Consider the following 18,113-nt stretch of genomic DNA (forward strand, 5'->3'; position numbering starts at 1 on the left):
CTGCAAAGAAAAACTTGTATTCTCCTCTTCTAGTGTGATTTCCGCTCTGATACCATCTAGAAATTCCTTGTAGATTCAAACTGCTTATGTGATTTGCTAAAACAAAATACTTGAATCTCCTTGACTCATCAGCGAAAACATTAATCGATCAAGGAATCATGAAACATTTAAGAGAAAGAATTCAATCAACACATTACACAATGATTTCCTAGGGAAATCCATAGCTAAAAACCCATGTTATCTATATATTGCATTAGTTACAAAATATGAGAAGATTACAATGCTTTGCTCAAGCCCGAGCAACCTCTGCACTATCTATATCTGTCTCACAGCTTCCTAGAGAAGCCTAGGCCAATACTTAACCAAATTTTGGCTTGCCCAAGTCCCTATTTCCTTGCATTGTTTCCTTGGGAATTAGCCCCCTATTAATTAGGGAAATTCATCAATTGGAATTCTGCAATACTCATAGGCCTTCCTCTGACTACATGCACCACATGTACAATTTAAATGATTATACAAATGATAGTACATTGCCCTTAAACTCCAATCTCAACTAGGTAACTCTCAGATCTGACATGCACAAGTTATTTATGAGTGAATCATAAGTTAACTAGTTGAACACATGAAGCAACACCCCACTACCTAACCTCCTACCAGTTCCTCCATCAGTTGGAACTAGTTTAACTCACTTTAACTAAGTTAAACTAAATTAATTAATTACAACTCAACATAAACTCAACCAGAGCTCCTATAAAGTAAGAGACGCTCTACATGACTCGAGTTAGACCCTCAACTTGAATTAACTAAGCCAACTAAGTCAAATTAACTTGGTTAACTCGTACAAGTTGTCTTGTGATGTGGAATTACAATTTTACTCCTAGTTTAATTCAAGGACAAAATTAAATCATAATTTTCTTGTTGCATTTTCAACAAAAGATAGAGATTTTTTATGGTTAAACATATTAGTGGTATTTTACTAATTATGAGGCATATATGTAAATTTTTTGCATTCTAAGGGAGAGAGAGAATATGTTTAAAACATTTTAATGGTGTACTATAAAAGCAATATATAATTGTTTGTGTAAACATGTAATTCTTTTTATGTTAGACATAGAGAGTGAAAAACACTTATTATAATAGTTAAAACATTTTAATGATGTGTTACTAAGTATGAATGAGATATGTAATTATTTTTGTGTTCAAAATGGAGTTGACACAAAGTATATATATCAAGTCGGTATTTAAAGACTAATATAAATCTATTTTACTTGGAGATCTATTATGTATAAAAAAAAGTCAATTTTTTTTAAATATAAAATTAATGAAAAATTACAACATCAAATTTTTTAATCCTCTTAACATCTATTAAAAATAAAAACTAATAATAATAATAATAATTCAAATATACTATTTTATTCCATTTGTCATGTACAATTGATCGATAGTCACTCCATCCTTATTTTAAAGAGATTACGAGGGTCTTACGCAAGCAAATCTTATACATTTGATATGGTATGATGCCTTCATGGAATAATAATACCTCAGATCATTCCCTCCCTCCATTGAAGGGTGAGAAAATATAATACCTATGCTCCTCCTACGTACTACGAATGAGTTCGTTTTGACAAGGTAAAGTCGAATTAGATAATCATACAATATTATTAATTAATTAATTTGATTCGAGGTATTTGACTTTCAATTATCATTGAATTATGTTTCTTTAATTCATATTAAACTTTTTGAACCCACCCAAACCCGAGTTTTCTTCCTATCCATATAATCACCGCTGGTCCACGTAACGACAAATGTCTTAAATTTAGATAGCGGTGATGAGATTTTAAAAAAATTTTAAATTCCAAATATTATATATATTTTATAATTATTTGCTTATTAAATTAATAAAAAAATGGTTATTATTTTTTATTTCAATAACTTTATTTATTATTATAAACAAAGAGTTATATAATAGTTAGTTTTTGTCTTGGTCTACAACAAGATCTGGGCTCGTGGAGAATAACTGAGCAGATTCAGGAACAGATCCGTGTGTCGGATCTCCCCCCATATGCATAGTTTCTCTTTTTGCTAGCTGCTCTAGAGTTCTTAAGGTTGTTTTTTCATGAAATTCTAGTAGCACTAGTTAAAATATCAGTTTTTATTACTTCTTTCAGATACATTGATGCTCGTTTTCTGTTGAGCTGTTGTGTTTATGATTCTGGTGTATGGATCAGCTGGGTTGTTTTCCTTTTAAAAGGAGGCCCAGCTGGACCTGGGTCATCTGGATTATGTTTTTCATCTTTTGGTTTCGGCTGTCTAGGCCGTGTGCTTGTGTCTTTACTCTTGGGCAGAACGAGGTAGTTGTGCTGAGGATCCTCTCTAGAGGAGGCTGGTCTTTTATTAGGCAGACATTTCAGAATGTTAACTCATCGGCATGTAACTTTTTTTACTTCTTATAAAAAAAAGTTCGTTTTTTCTTTTGAAAAAAAAAAATAGTTAGTATTTGTCTTGTTTAGTTTAAATATAGCATGATTAAACTAAAAAATAATAAAGACATAAAGATTTATTTATGTAAAATTTTGTAATTATTAATATAAAATTTTGTAATTATGACAAATGTCTTTTTTTATGTGATTTATGCCGAAGCTCTTCGTATTAATAAAATTTTGTACTAATTTAAAAAAAAAACAGACATAAAAACTTTATCACCAAAATAAAACAACTAATAAAATAGTATATTGTTGAATGTCATCACAAAAAATTAAGAAATTTGATTAACTAATATTGTCTATATTAACAATTATACACTTTAAATATATTATTTTAATATATATTTATGTGTTTTATTTTTTATTAATATATATAATTTTTTATAATTAAATTTATTAAAATATGTTTTAATATGCTAATAAGTCATCTTAAATTGAAAATATGGAGAAAAGCACTAAAAGTCATGAAAATGGAAATAATAGAAAAAAGAAAAACTAAAAATTAGTAACTATTAGAAATGGAAGTTACTGAACAACTCATAATAAGACCTCAAGCAATCATCTTACAAATAAATCAATTTAAATAATAATAATAAATAACATAAATTGAATTCCCAATGTTAAATTATAGATAAACGGCCATAATTTTTTGGTCAAAAGTAAACTAATACCCAATCAAAGACAAAACTGAATGCGCGCTATACCATACAAGCACGTATAATAAATCATTAAAACATAATACAAGTGAAAAAGATTATTAAAATTCATTCTTATAAAAAACTTTCCCATTTCTATATATGAAATAAAATGATATTTTAAAATCTACCAAACTAAAAATAATTTATAAGGCCATTAAATATAATATTTATATACTTCTTCAAAATTTACACTAAAAGTCAAACAGAACAAGTGGCATGTTTTTGTGATTCAAAGTAACTTTCAAGATAAGAATCATTAACAAATACCTTTTTTATAAATATAAAAATTCATTTAAAATTTACACCTAACTCGAATGTTAGTGCAACGAAAAACTCAACCATAACGATAATGCTCATTATCCCTCCCTATAATTTATCTTATTCCTTTCAAATATATTTAAGATTCTATAAAGTCATGACCTTATGATACAATCTCGTATTTTTATATAGATATAGATAAAAAGTAAAAGATTCTGTAAAATCATAATTAATGTACTAAAAAATAATCGATTATGCATGTGGTCTTTATAAAACTGGGATCGTAATGATTAAGATCTTATAAACTTCCGTGCAACTCTGGGGCTAAAGACAAGAACGTAAGATAACATAAGTTTTTGGCATGTGGGTTACACTTTTCCAAACTTGTTAGCGAGTAAACGGCACACACAAGTCAAGCCTATGCAAAGGTTTGTAGGTAATATAAACATGCTACACATAACATTTTATAGGTGATATAAATAGTTGCAAAGGTTTGTAGGTAATATAAACATGCTACACATAACATTTTATAGGTGATATAAATAGTTGCAGTTATATATAGATAGTAGAGGTTAGTTAGATTTATAAGTTTTAAATATAGATAGTAGAGGTTAGTTAGATTTATAAGTTTTATGTATAATTTATTTTTGTTTTTTTAAGAAGATTAAATTTAATTTATGAAGATTTTCGGAAAAAAATTACATTATTAATATTTGATCAAATTTAAATTTATTTATATATTAAAAAATATATTTTAATAAAAAAATAAGTCTAAATATATTTTAAAATAATTAAAACATAATTTTTGTTAGGTTAAAAAATATATTTTAATAAAAAATAAGTCTAAATATGTTTTAAAATAATTAAAACATAATTTTTGTTAGGTTCAAATTATTCTAACTATAATAGTTTTCTTTGAATAAAAATATAAATAATGTGTATTCATAAATAGTAGCTATAAATCATTATCTTCATCACTAATTTAAATTATAATAGATTTTTTTATTTTAAAAACAAAAAATTATAACCTAACCCAAAATTAAATTACTAAATTATTAAAAAAAAACTGAACAATATAATATAATATAAATATAAAAATAAACATCCACCTAAATTTATATTTTTCTAATAAAATCTAATCTTGAAGAGATTTTAGAAGCATGAACTACTCACCCAAAAAATTGATTTTAAATTAAATTATCCCCAATATTAAGATAATATATATATTTTAAGTGACCAATAGAACGCGTGACGGAAGACATTTAAAAAGTAGCATTTCACTTCCATGGTCAAAATCCACATAATGATGTATAATTAATATTACTATTATTTAAATAACACTCATTTAATCTTTTTAAGTTTAAAATTATTAATATAAATATGGAATTATTATTACATCAAAGAAAAATTGAAAACTGAAAATATATTTTATTTTAGTTTAATTTTTTTTCAGTTTATTATTTTTTTTACTTGTAAAATTAATTTGTAGTTTAAGAAATTGCATTTCATGAATATTAAGTTTTCAAAATTATTTGTAGATGGTATACAATTTGGTTCATATTAATTTTTAACATGATTGTTTTTTTTTTACGCTTTATTATAATTTTCTTTATTATTACTAGCATAGATTCACTTTAACTTAGGATCTACCAAGCATCAAGAGGGTGTCATCTTCTCTATTACTACTAGCATAGATCCATTTTAATTTAGGATCTACCAAGCACTAAGAAGGCTCCATCTTCTCTATTACTACTAGCATAGATCCATTTTAACTTAGGATCTACCAAGCACCAAGAGGGATCAAATCTTTTTTAGCTCAAAACTTGAGAAAATGTTTTCACCTCGACATATTTGATTCCTCTTGACACTTGGTAGATGCAAAGTTAAGTAAATCTATGTTGGTTCTCTCTATAAATATTCTTATTTTTAATTTTATTACAATCTTGATAATACATATAGTTACATATATATGCAACATTTTTCTTTGATATGGTTTACAATTTTTTAAAATTTTATTGGTTTATCACATTGATGATGCATATAAATGGAATATATATAATGTTTTATTGTTATTATTATTTTGACCATATCACATTATCTTTGTCCTAAGGGTGTAGAGAGTCCCATGACACAACTAGTTTGAATTTTAGGCATCTTATAAAAAATTGAATACAAGTTATATTATTTAGATCCTAACAAATTGTAAGTTATACAAATTTCAATAATTAATAGATTCATTTTCTTAACAGAAATTATATTTAATATTTTTGTTTTTAAATAATTTTAATTATAAAATTATTTAAAAGAGATTTTGATTTCTTAAAAAAAATTAAGATAGAATTACTTCAAAAATATTTAATATTTTTCTTTTATTTAAATTTTGTATTGAAAAGTTTTTAATCTACACATTAAATGCACTTCATTTTTTATTTTTATTTTCAAATAGCATTTCACATTTCAATGGAACAATAAAATACACTACCCCTTGCCTAGAAACTTAGAATTTTAAAATTAAATTTCTCCTTCTTTCCATCTATAAAGTGTTATTTTTCTCTCTCTGTCCCCACACTACACACTTCCTCTTATATTTGTGTATTTCTCTTTATAAGACAACTCTTATTTAATATATACCCTTCACTTGACTTCTTCTATGTTTTTTTTCCATATAGCATTCTGTATTTCAATGAAGCAAGAAATACACTACCTCTTTTCAATGAAGCAAAAAATACACTACCTCTTACCTAGAATCCCTATTATTTTAAAATTAAATTTCTCCTTCTTTCCATCTCTAAAATGCTCTCTTAACACACTTCCTCTTATATTTATGAATTTTTTTAATAAGACAACTCTTATTTAATACATACCAAGTAACATTACATATTTTTCCAAGAAAAAAATAAAGTTTTTATTCCATTGTAATATTCAAAGTTTTCAAATCACAATACATGGTAAAGCAAGTACAATTAAGTATTTCACCTATACACATGTATAGTATAGGTTCAAAATTTATACAAGTTGGTTATTATTATTATTAAATATAAAAAAGCAAAATTGAGGCAAGCAATGAATTATATAATGCTAGTTTATAGAGCACTTTTATATTTCTACAAAATTTGCAAGCACTTGTTTTATGAGAAATCTTGTATCTATCAAAATTATATTTTGAAATTCTTGCATGAGAAAATTTTGACAAATTGTTTACATAACAAAATACATGAACATCACATGTTTAAATCAGATTTTGTGTTTGGCTTTTAAAGGATGTCCTTTCTTCTTTGCTACTTGTTTTCGACGAATTGAGTGTTTCTCCCTCCAACCCTAGTTTTCGTTGATTTAGAGAATGTGATTGTTCTAGAGTCTGCTTCATTTTCACCTAATTTGCACAACTCACTTTGTTCGATGACTAAGTGAGACTTCTACTCTCTATTCCATATTTGGCATAACAAGAGTTTCTTCTTTCATCAAATCCATAGTACCACATCTTACTCTTTTGATGGTATGAACCCTCATTTCTTTTGGTTCTATTTTTTGGCTCATCCATGGGTAGTTTCAAGTCATTTGGCCCATCCTTGCTAATCATTTGATGTTCTATATTGTGACTAACCCACTAGGTTAACTTACATTGGAGCTTCTAATCTTGTTTTAGCCTTTTTTCGAGTAATGAATTGCCATATAATCTCTTCCAAAAAAAAGCTTTATAGCGAAAATATACTTTTCATAATCCAACTTTTAAGATCATTTGAACTTTTCACCTATTAAGTTTACTTTTGTCAGAAACCCTTTGTCGAAGTCAATTTCTACACATATTCAAGCATATGTAGTGATATTGTGTTAATTGGGTTGATCTCATGTTCAATTCCAACAAGTGACATGATGAGATCATATCAAGTATATTGTTACAATGGCTTCCAGCCTTAAACAATATCTTACCCTTGCCTACAGGCTAGAGTGTTCGGTGCTTTGTTACATCGAAAAGAAAATGTAGAGATATTGTAGTTATTTATTTCCTCGCGTTAATAATAAAATTTTCCAAGAGCATTGCCAATGGCTTGGAGAAAGGGTAAACCCAAAAGATGCAGAGGTAGATTTACATGTCAAAGCCATACTTAAGCTAAGGATAGAGTATTTATCATTATATCAAGCGATGGGATCATCAGTTTCATGCATAATCTAGATTTCACCTCAACTATGGACTTGATTTTAATATGAAATCCACATCTTCTGTAATATTGAACACCATAATGAAAAAATCCCTTGCATAAGAGAAAATAAAAGCTTCATCTTTTATCTCAAGTTGTGACAAATTTGAAACGCAGATTGAATAGGCATGACCAAAGACCGTTAGAACAACATACGAGTGTATTTATGTTGTAATGGGCTATCTTAGAGACAACATATTTACCTAATGGAATAGTGAAACCAACAAAATGTTAAGAGAATTATTAACAATAGCTCTAAAAGAAGCCTACCTTAGATTTTTTTTGGAAGGAGGTGGGATGCAAGCTCCCATGGAATGCCCACGTGTGGCATTCATATTATAGTAGAATCATTAGGGAATGAGGATGTAATTGCCACCAGAGACCCATTAGAGGGGGGGGAGCAAGGCCCACATCCCTTTGAGCGAGCACTCATGGCATGCTACTAGATGAAGACTAAAACAAAGTTGAGGGAGCCATCGTGATGCTAAAACCTAGAACACTGGAGGAGGGAGAGATGCTTATGGTTAGGGATGAAGTCGCTACCATTGAATCTATATTTCAAGAGATTGAAGAGATAGAGAAGAGGTCATCTTTGTGAACATGCAACTTAGAGGGGCTGGGGAATAACCTACACATATAGTTAGGGAAAAGCCTTAGCCGTCACTACGATCTCAACCATGTGCATGGGATGCAACTCTTGAGGGTTTCTATCTCTTTCCATACCTTAAGAAGAGGTTTAAGACTCAATTTCTCCACTTAAAAGGATAAAACTACAAAAGTGATGTAAATGTTATTTCTCATCCTTAAAAGAACAATTCATTCTCTTTCTCTTTTTCTCCTTCTTCTTTTTAACTAGTTGCAATTGTGTTGAAGGAGCGATGATAATTCACTATGCATTAGAAGCCGAAATATAGAGATTCTTATAAGTATTTAGTTCCGTATCTGAATTAGAGGTATTAGTTTCATGATGTCTTTTTCATGCTACACATAAGACTTTCAACTACCACAACCTCCCTTGAAAAGGAAAGCCTTGTATCCGTTTTATTAACTCCATCTCTTGAGAAAGGAGTGGATTCCTCAATAGACACATTTGGTCGTTGATTTTCTTCATTTTGACTAATGTTAGTAGACATTGTCGATTTACCTTATTTGGATTAATATCAGTGACTAAACTCGATTCATTCATGAAATTTCATCTTTTTTATTTTCATTTTGTCCCCTTTTTATTGGAAGAGTGAATGTGAGAATGAGGCAAGTACCTTGTATATAACATGGAAGATAATATATCCTCCATATAAATGTCGTGTTCTCATAATCCAAGATGTGTGTATTCATAACTTTTTCACTTTAAAACCATTTTACCTAAAACCCTTTACTAAAATCTATCTCAACACATATGCACCATATATACATAAACCAAGTATAACTCTTTTAAAATTAGATTTTATGTAAGTACATAAAGCATTCTCAATATTTTAAACTAACACATAAAAAAACACGCACTAATTAAAAAAAATTATAATAATAAACCTAGTGTAAATATTTATAAATTTAATAATATTTATTTGGTACATATTAAATAAAAATCTCAATTATATATATAACCCTAATGGAGGTGGGTGAACGGGGAGAGTACAAGCCACAGTGAAGGAGATTTTTGTTTTTTAACTACCTCACCTATATATATATATATATATATATATATATATATATACTAATTTAATATTGAAATATCAATTATATTTCAGAACGAACGCATAAACACACATTAATGGAAGGAGCCCCTCACCTCTTACTATCCATTTTGTTGATGTGACTTAGACCATTGGAAGGAGGCTCTACTCCCTCAACATCATTTAGGCGGATTGGCGTGGCGTGATCTCTAATACTATAGGATTAATCACACCTTTCTCCATCATCATTTTCATTAGACTTGAATCATTTAAATAAAGCTGGTTTCGTACCCCCTTTTAAAAATTATGATGATATTTGCATACTTCTTTATTTTTCCGGAGAATTTTTTCATGTTAATACACTACTCCAACCTCTAATCTCCCAACAACAACGAATGTGTTCATCACCGGAAAAAACAACGAATGTGTTCATGGTACTTTTTAAGGCGATTCTCAATGGGGTTGGGTGTATCTGATACTTCTTGCGATCTTCCGAACTTTCAATGATGAGAGAGATTGTTATCAAAGAGAACGCCTTCCTAACTTTTATATATATATATATATATAATAAAATTTAATAATCGAATTCAATAATATAATGTGATTTAAGTTAAAAATTATCTTAATTATAAATAAGATTATTGTGTTTAAATTAATTTAAAGTTATTTTAGGTATATGTCATATTTAAGTTTGAGGTGTAATTGATATGAGTTTGATAAAGTAAGGGGAAATGGACATTTATAAAAGACTAAAAATATAAAATGGTTGTGTTAATTATAATTCGGATAGTTTTAGATTATATTGCCTATTTATTTTTCAAAGATAAACATTGTAACTTGCATTGGTAAATGCTAAATTTAAGCGGTCAGCGTGCAAATCCATTGTTATAGTCTTGCTTAGGAAGGACTAATAAATTCATATTTGAAGTGGAGAAATGAATTACCTATTCACACGCAAGGACTTGTATCAATGTTGGTTGGTAGCATGCACATTTACAGTTTTACTCCCTCTTATGAAAGCGTTGTGGAACACATAAATAATAGTGCCCCATAACTCCTAGTAAGTATATTTATTTACATATGATTCCTATTCATTTTTTAATGTAAAAATTGGCTTAAAATATGATTCACAATAATTGACTGTAAATATGTTATTTACCTTATGTATTGTTGCAATTTTGTCTTTTATTGGGAAGTTTTTGCAGGTGTATCCCTACAAGAATATAATGAATTTTGGAAACTTATGCAGTCCCTCAAAAGAATCAGTGGTCAAAACCACTCAAAGAGATATGATGGAGAAGGAAAAAGAATACAAGGCATTCCATGTGTACTTGGTGGGACCACACATAGATTCAATAATATATAAATACTAGATTTAATAATATATAAATACTCATTCGTATTAAAAAATTATATATCATTTACCTTATCTAATTTAAATTTTTAAATTTTTAAATAATTCTTATTACATATATTATATAAATTCAATAACTCAAATATATAATTTTAACAAATTCTAAGTAAATTTTAAGTAAAATCAATCCCTACCTTTATCTTCACCTTTGATAATAATTAATAATAAAACATATCATTACACATTATAAAAAAAATGCTATTTATCGGAAAGGGTTTCCATTTCCGGCATGCTCTGTTCACAGATAACGATGGTTGGGTGGATCGGCCTCACGGGGGTGCTGGGGTGCACTCGGGAATTCAGGTCCCTTTTCGCTTACCTTGAACTGAGAATCCAGATACTCAGACATAGTTGGCCATGGGGGGATTCTTTCCAAGTTTTTATTAGAAATATCATAGGGAAGACACCAACCCTTTGAATCAAAGGCTTAGACATTGTTTCCTCCTTTATGGAAAACATCAAGGACAAATTTGGTATTCCCTACACTTTACAATGCTTGCAATATAGTGGAAAAGTTCTACAAGGCACATTTCATATTAAAGGCTACAACATAACAAGGAACTCAACTATTATTTTGAATTCCAAATTGCGTGGGTTGCTCATGGAAAGGGAGCTCCAGTATCCTTCAAGGCAACAATCGAAGGGAAAGCTACTACCCCTGCAAATCTGAACCAAAACATTCCAAGGCCTTATATACTGGAAAAAATGGAGCAAGCTCCATCCATGGAGATATAAAACTTGGAGGTTTCTTCACTATTTTTTGTTTTGCATTCAAAAGCAGTCATCTGTAGATTTAACGGTTTTTGGTCTAAACTGGAAGTTCTCGGTCATTGGATTGTCTCCACTTGGGCCCAAATTTTGAAATTTTCTTATGCTCAAAAGGATTTTTTATAGTACAATTTGAAACACAGAAGGAGTTGGATTACGCTCTAAATGCAGGTCCCTGGTTTTGGGGTAGGGATGGGCTTTTTATCACGCCTTGGTTCCTAGAATTCGATGCCAACATTATGGTGATTTCTACCATGCCTGTTTGGGTGAGGCTCCTAAAACTTCTTCTACCATTCTGGCATCATAAATTCCTTGAAGATATAGGCAACACATTGGATAAATTTAAAAAAGTGGATTTGGAAAGAACAGAAAATGGTATATACACTTATGTCAAGATATGTGTTAAGATTGATCTTAGCAAAGGACTTCCCGACTATATAAATTCCAAACACCAAACTTTTTAATGGTCACAAGTTCTTAACTATGAAAACATGACATTTAGATGTCATATTTGTTTTCAGATAGGTAATTTATAACATGCATGCTCGTAGGCAAGAAAGAACCCCAAGAAGAAGAAGAAGCAATCAAATAGACCGAGCAGATGGAATTTCACAAAACAATATCCATATGAGGACAAGGAAGATGACAATAAAGAAAGTCATCTTAATCAAGAAGAAATGAATGGCATAGACCCACATGGAGTTGTGCAAGACGAGGACATTGGGCTTCAATCGATCACTGACATTGTACAACAGGAAGAAAAGGAACTCGTAGACTCTTTGGCACTGGATGGATCCAGGGGCTAAAAAAGAGTTCATGTAATAGATAGCTCCGATTCAAACAAAGAAGTCCATCACGTGGGATAAGAACTAGCTCTGGTCTTAGTCGATCCAAATCTAGATGGCTGGAAAAAAGCACAAAGGCATAAAGGAAAAAGATAAAAGATTTGCAGCTAATCAACCATAATTTCTTCATGGTTTTTATAGGTTTTTCTTGTTATTTTTCTGAGGCCCCTTGCTTTCTTATGGACCTCCATGTACAATTTTAACTCACTTTTTGTCCCCGTCATGTACTGACTGATCATATATGCATACACACTATGTGTGTCCAAAAAATGTAATTTTTATTTTCAATAATAGAAATACCATTTTTTTCTATGGAAAATAAAATAAAATAAAATAAACTATTTAATTATAACTATATTTTTAAGCTAAAATCAGACTGGTTGAATGGTGAAGGTTTCCTTTATCTCGTTAAATCCTCAATAGTACCTTTCTCTCCTTCTTTAGATATATTGGCATCTGCTCATTTTGAAGAGAATCTAAAAAGGACTAAATTAAAAATCAAAGAGTAGGCTAAGACAAAGAAAACATTGGAGTCTCAGGAGTTGATAGACATTGAACATGAATTAGAGGTTATCTCAAACTCTCATGGGGAAGGTTTTTCTTCTTAGGAATCCTATACTTATCGCACAAGTTTGGAGAAGCAAAGGATACATCTCTTAAAAGTAAATGAGGAGCAATGGCACCTTAAGAATAGAGCTATTTCGCTCAAAATTGTAGATGAGAATACAAAGTATTTTCAGGCTTATGCTAAAAAACAGAAAGTTATGAATACTATATGGAGTCTTTAGGATGATCATGGGGTTGATATTTCCTCTTTTGATGGTTTAGAGAATTTGGGAAAACATTGTTTTGAAAACCTTTTCTTGTCGCATAAGGATATTTCTATTTTTGCAATTGTAAAAATTGGTCAGTTTTTTCTAAGAATGATTGAGGATGAGGCAAACAATGGTTTAATGGAGGAAGTTTCTATGGATGAGATAAAATTTGTGTTGTAGAGTTTTCAAAGAGACAAAAGCCCTGGGGCGGATGGGTGGGGTATTGAATTTTTTCTTGAACTCTTTGATGTTCTTGGTCATGATTTAGAGGTTTTCATTGAAGAATTGTGGAATAATGGCAGCATATACCCTGTGTTTTTTTGTTAAGCTTAGTAGATCCTTATTTTTCATTATAAAATAAGAAAGCAAGTTACAACCACATAGAGTCTGGTTGGGTGGTCTCACCTTGCCCATTGGGAAACCAATTCTGTTGACCACCTAACTACATTATAAGAAATCCAGTAGCAAAAAATACTTAGTCTATCTATCCAAGCTATATAAACTTGATTGTCATGTCCACAACTATATATATATATATATATATATATATATCTCTCTCTCTCTCTCTCTATATATATATATATATATATACGACTGCAAATTGTAATTAAAAGCTATCTGCATGAAAACTAATCAAAAAATGACTAAGAGCCAACATTCTAGTCCTCCTGCTCGACAGATGCCAATGTAACCAGGGCCAGATCTTTCGCGTTGGAGCCTGGCAGCTCATTCGGAAAGAAAAAGCATGGGAAATGTTTCTCAATAAGGCCCAAGTGGCCATCCTATTTCTGCAATTGAAATTGCGTCTTTTGGAAGTCCTGTTTGTAATTTGGAAAGTCCTAGAGAGCAGTCGTCTAGATTTGTTCAATGGCCTTGCCCAGGAGGCATTTCATAAGAAAATATAGATATAAGGTTTGCTTGTATTGTGTCTCTTTACCTCTGGTGTGTCCCGAATATGGAACCAGGAGTTTCCAATCCTCCATGTCAACTGCCTCCACGCTCACTTGGTGATTTATATCTTCCTCCCATTCTGTTATGAGCCGTTTGATTTCCTCTTTGGTGCCATCCACATAAGCAGCCACCGCTTCCTGGATCAAGTTGGCCACGGGCTTTCTGCCTCGTCATTTACCTGCAGTGCTCGGCTCGGCCTCGGTCTCACTCCCCCGCAATCTCTTCCCTCAGTCCTTACCTTTCGTTGCTTGACCCATTGCCTCTATGTCCCTGTACCTTCCAGTGAAGTTTTGTCGCTGGCCAGAAACTAGCCTCTGTGCTCTTCTCGTCCAAGGAAAGTTACCTCTCAGTGGACCTGTTACAGGAAAAAGAAACCATAATTTCCAAAACATTATTTTATGTATTGCTGTCATCCAAAGGTTCTGCCAATGCATCAAATCTGCCACCCATGATTTATGTGCATAACCCCCGAGTGTAAGGAGCCCCCACTCGTGACTCCCAAGATGCCCTTGCATGATCCCTGCCTTACTCACGCTTTGACAGTGATCTTAGAAGCGAGGTGCATGGCCACCTATAGAGCCTGTAGCCCGGAGGCCAAGCCTACAGGAACCACACCCCTCATCTCCTTTGGCCCTCGTTGACTGCCCCTACCCCCATTCCCCCTGACTTAGCCTCAGCTTGGCTTGACTCTAGTCCTCTTGGCATCCCGACATCTGAACCCTACCCCCCACGAGGCATCCAACCCACTCATTGCTATCCACCCCCGTTCCCTTCGGTCGGCCGAGGCTGACTTGGCCAATATTCCAATCATGTCAATTCCCCAATTTCATAAGACTTCGTCCTGCGATAACCTCCCCCTACTAGCTCCCTTTAGGGGCTTGGCGTCTGCCCTCGGGGCCCATGACTTCGAAATTTCCCTAGTCTTCTCAGAGCATTCCAGGGACCAAATTGGCCTTAACACAAAGACAATTGCAGCTTCCCTACCCTCGACCCCTGGGTTTGCCAGGAAAACAAGAAATTGGAGTTCGCTCGGGCAAACTCCCTCCTGACCCAACCCAATAATCCCCATGCGAGAGAGTAGAATGCCAAAACGGAATGACACACATGCAAAACCCATGGAACTGGGATTATTCCCATAGAGCTCTACCACCAGGCTAATCACGCCACGCCAATTTCTCTCCCCCACAAACCCCGTGCCCCCATGCAAACCCCAATTAACAGACCAGGCATAGGGAAGCATAATGGATTGTAGGCAAAACCAATTAACATACCTGGTAACCTACATTTGGAGTCGTTGGATCACCTTGCCTTCCCGAAGCCTCTGCTCCACTTTCGCCGTTGTCACCTCTGTTCTTACAACCTTTGAACTGTTATCCTTCTCTACTGTCAATAAACTCAGTTGCATGCAATTGCCACCTTCCCTCGTCCTGTTTGCTTTAGACATGCCGACGACCATCGCGCCATGCGCTTCAAGCATGTGGGAGGTGGTGGCACCATTCCTTGGTGTCCTTTTCATTATGAAAGGATTAATGGCTCTGTCCGCCAGCTCACACCCTGATTGGGGTTGCATATACCCTGCTTTCAATTACACATTCATAACTTTTATTCCGAAGTCCAACCAGCCCCTCACTTTTTCTTATTTTTGCCCCATTTCGTTATGCAACACCATTTGTAAGATTATTGCTTTCAGACTCAAGCCATTCTTTTCTAAATATATTTCTTCTGAATAATTTGCTTTCCTTGATGGTAGGCAAATTCATGAAAGTTGTAGGTGTAGCTCAGGAAGTTATGCACAACATGAAAATTCAAAAAATAAAAGGAGTTGCAATTAAAATTAATCTTTTTAGGCATATGATAGGGTTAATTGGATTTATATTAGGTTTTTTCTCACTCATCTGGGTTAAAGTATTGATTTCATAATTTGGGTTATGTCATGTATAAAGTCAATATCATTTGCAGTGCTAATTAATGGTGTTGCTTCTCCATTCTTCAATGCTAAAAGGGGGCTTCGTCAGGGGTGCCCACTATCTCCTTTACTCTTTTTATTAGAAGTGGAAGGTTTGAGTAGGCTAATATCAAATGCAAAATGTTGAGAGTTTTTCCATGGTATTATTGTGGCAAAGAATTTGGTTGTCACCCATTTGTTATTCGTAGATGACATATTGATTTTCATCTCTCGTGATGTCAAGGGAATTTCAATGTTGGCAAAATTACTCTCATTATTTGGTTAAGCCACTTGAATGTTAATTACTTTTCAAACATCCACCATTTTACATCACAATATTTTTTTTGAGGATCTTTGTCAAATTTATGTTTTTTCTTCCTTATATTTTAAAACCTTTGGGGTAGGGCATCAAATATTTAGGCTTTTATTTGAAGCCTAACAGTTTTAGTAAGAAGAATTGGGCATAGTTGATCACTAAGGTTGCAACCTGTTAAATTGTTGGTGCCATCGATGACTTTCCAGAGCTGGTAGGTTAGTTCTTATCAAATTTGTTATTGAGGCCACTTCGGCCTTTTGGGATTCTCCCTCTTGGGTTCCAAAATAATGTAATGGAAAATATCAGGAAGCTTAGTTCTTTTTTCCTTTGGTTTGGCAAAAAAGAAAAGGGTGCCCTATCATGGGTTCAATGGGAAATTATAGCGCGACCCAAAGGTCTGGTGTTTGGGGTGTGAAGGATCTTTCTCTTTTGTTAAAGCTTTGGCAACTAAGTCGGGTTGCTTCTTAATTTCCTCAGTAGACCTCTGGACTTTGGTTGTTTCCCAAAAATATATTATTCCATCTTCAATTAAGGATTGGATTTGCAAATCGAACAAAGCTAGATCAAATGTTTCAATTATTTGACGCGTTGTATTAATTTTTTTTATCTGATTGAGAATGGTTTAGTGTGGAGAGTTGGAAAAGGGTAAAAACTTTGAGTGGGACTAGACCCTTGGCCTGGAATCAGTCTTCGTTATTTTCTCCCTTCGCTTGATTGAAAGGTTAAGGGACCATGGTGTTAGTAAAATGGTTCATATTGCAAATCCTATTCAATCAACTTTTAGACACCAAGGATGGTTATCTTCTGAGGATCTAAGCATTACGAAGGAATTCAAGGATGTATGGAAGGATTATATCAAATCCCTCGTGGATGGTCATATTCAATTGTCAAATAGACCCAATGTATTGATCTGGTGTTTTTATCCATATGGTATTTATTCTCCAAAGTCGGGTTATGTTTATCTTATTGCTAACTTGATGGATAATGAGATCAAATGGTGGTGGAAGTCTTTGTGGAAGTCCAATTGTCCTTCAAAATAAAAAATATTCATGTGGTGCCTTATGATGAATAAAGTAGCTACATGGGATATCCTCCAAAAGAGATTCAAATGTGGTTCCGACCGGTGTTCCCTTTGCAAAAGTGACAGTGAGACAACACAACATGTTTTTATGGAGTGTTCTTTTTTTCATAATGTTGGGGAGCATTGCAGTTCTGTTTTGGGTTAGTCTATTCTCTGGGAAGGAGCTAAGCTTGAGCAGGCTTGGAACTCGTGGCATTTTAATCCTTTGTGTTGTCCTCACAAGGCTCTTCCCCTCATCATATGTTGGGGGGTATGGTGTGCTCGTAACAAGATGATTTTTCAAGATAAGATTCCAGACCCTTTTCATACATTTGAGGAGGCTATGGCTATACTTAGTCATTTTCCCCAGGACAAAGAATTTGGGGCCCCTAGAGTGGTTGTTCCTGAGATCATTGATACATCCAATACTTGTGGATACTTTGACAATGCTTCGTCTGGTAACGATCAACAATGTGGAGGTGGTTTTATTCAATTCCTTTCTCCAAATCATTCTTATAAAGTTAAGATGGGGTTGGGCCCTGGATCTAACAACAAAGCTGAGCTCCTAGCCTGCAAATATTTGTTATTGTTTGCTAAAGAGAAGGGTTGTACAAGGATTAACATTTTTGGAGACTCCACGCTCATTATCAACTGGATTAATGACATTTACTCACGCATAAACATATTT

The sequence above is a fragment of the Pinus tabuliformis genome, chromosome X (assembly GCF_031772625.1).
Source record: "Pinus tabuliformis cultivar Carrire ecotype Pingquan chromosome X, CPIR1, whole genome shotgun sequence".
Taxonomy (NCBI): Eukaryota; Viridiplantae; Streptophyta; class Pinopsida; order Pinales; family Pinaceae; genus Pinus; species Pinus tabuliformis.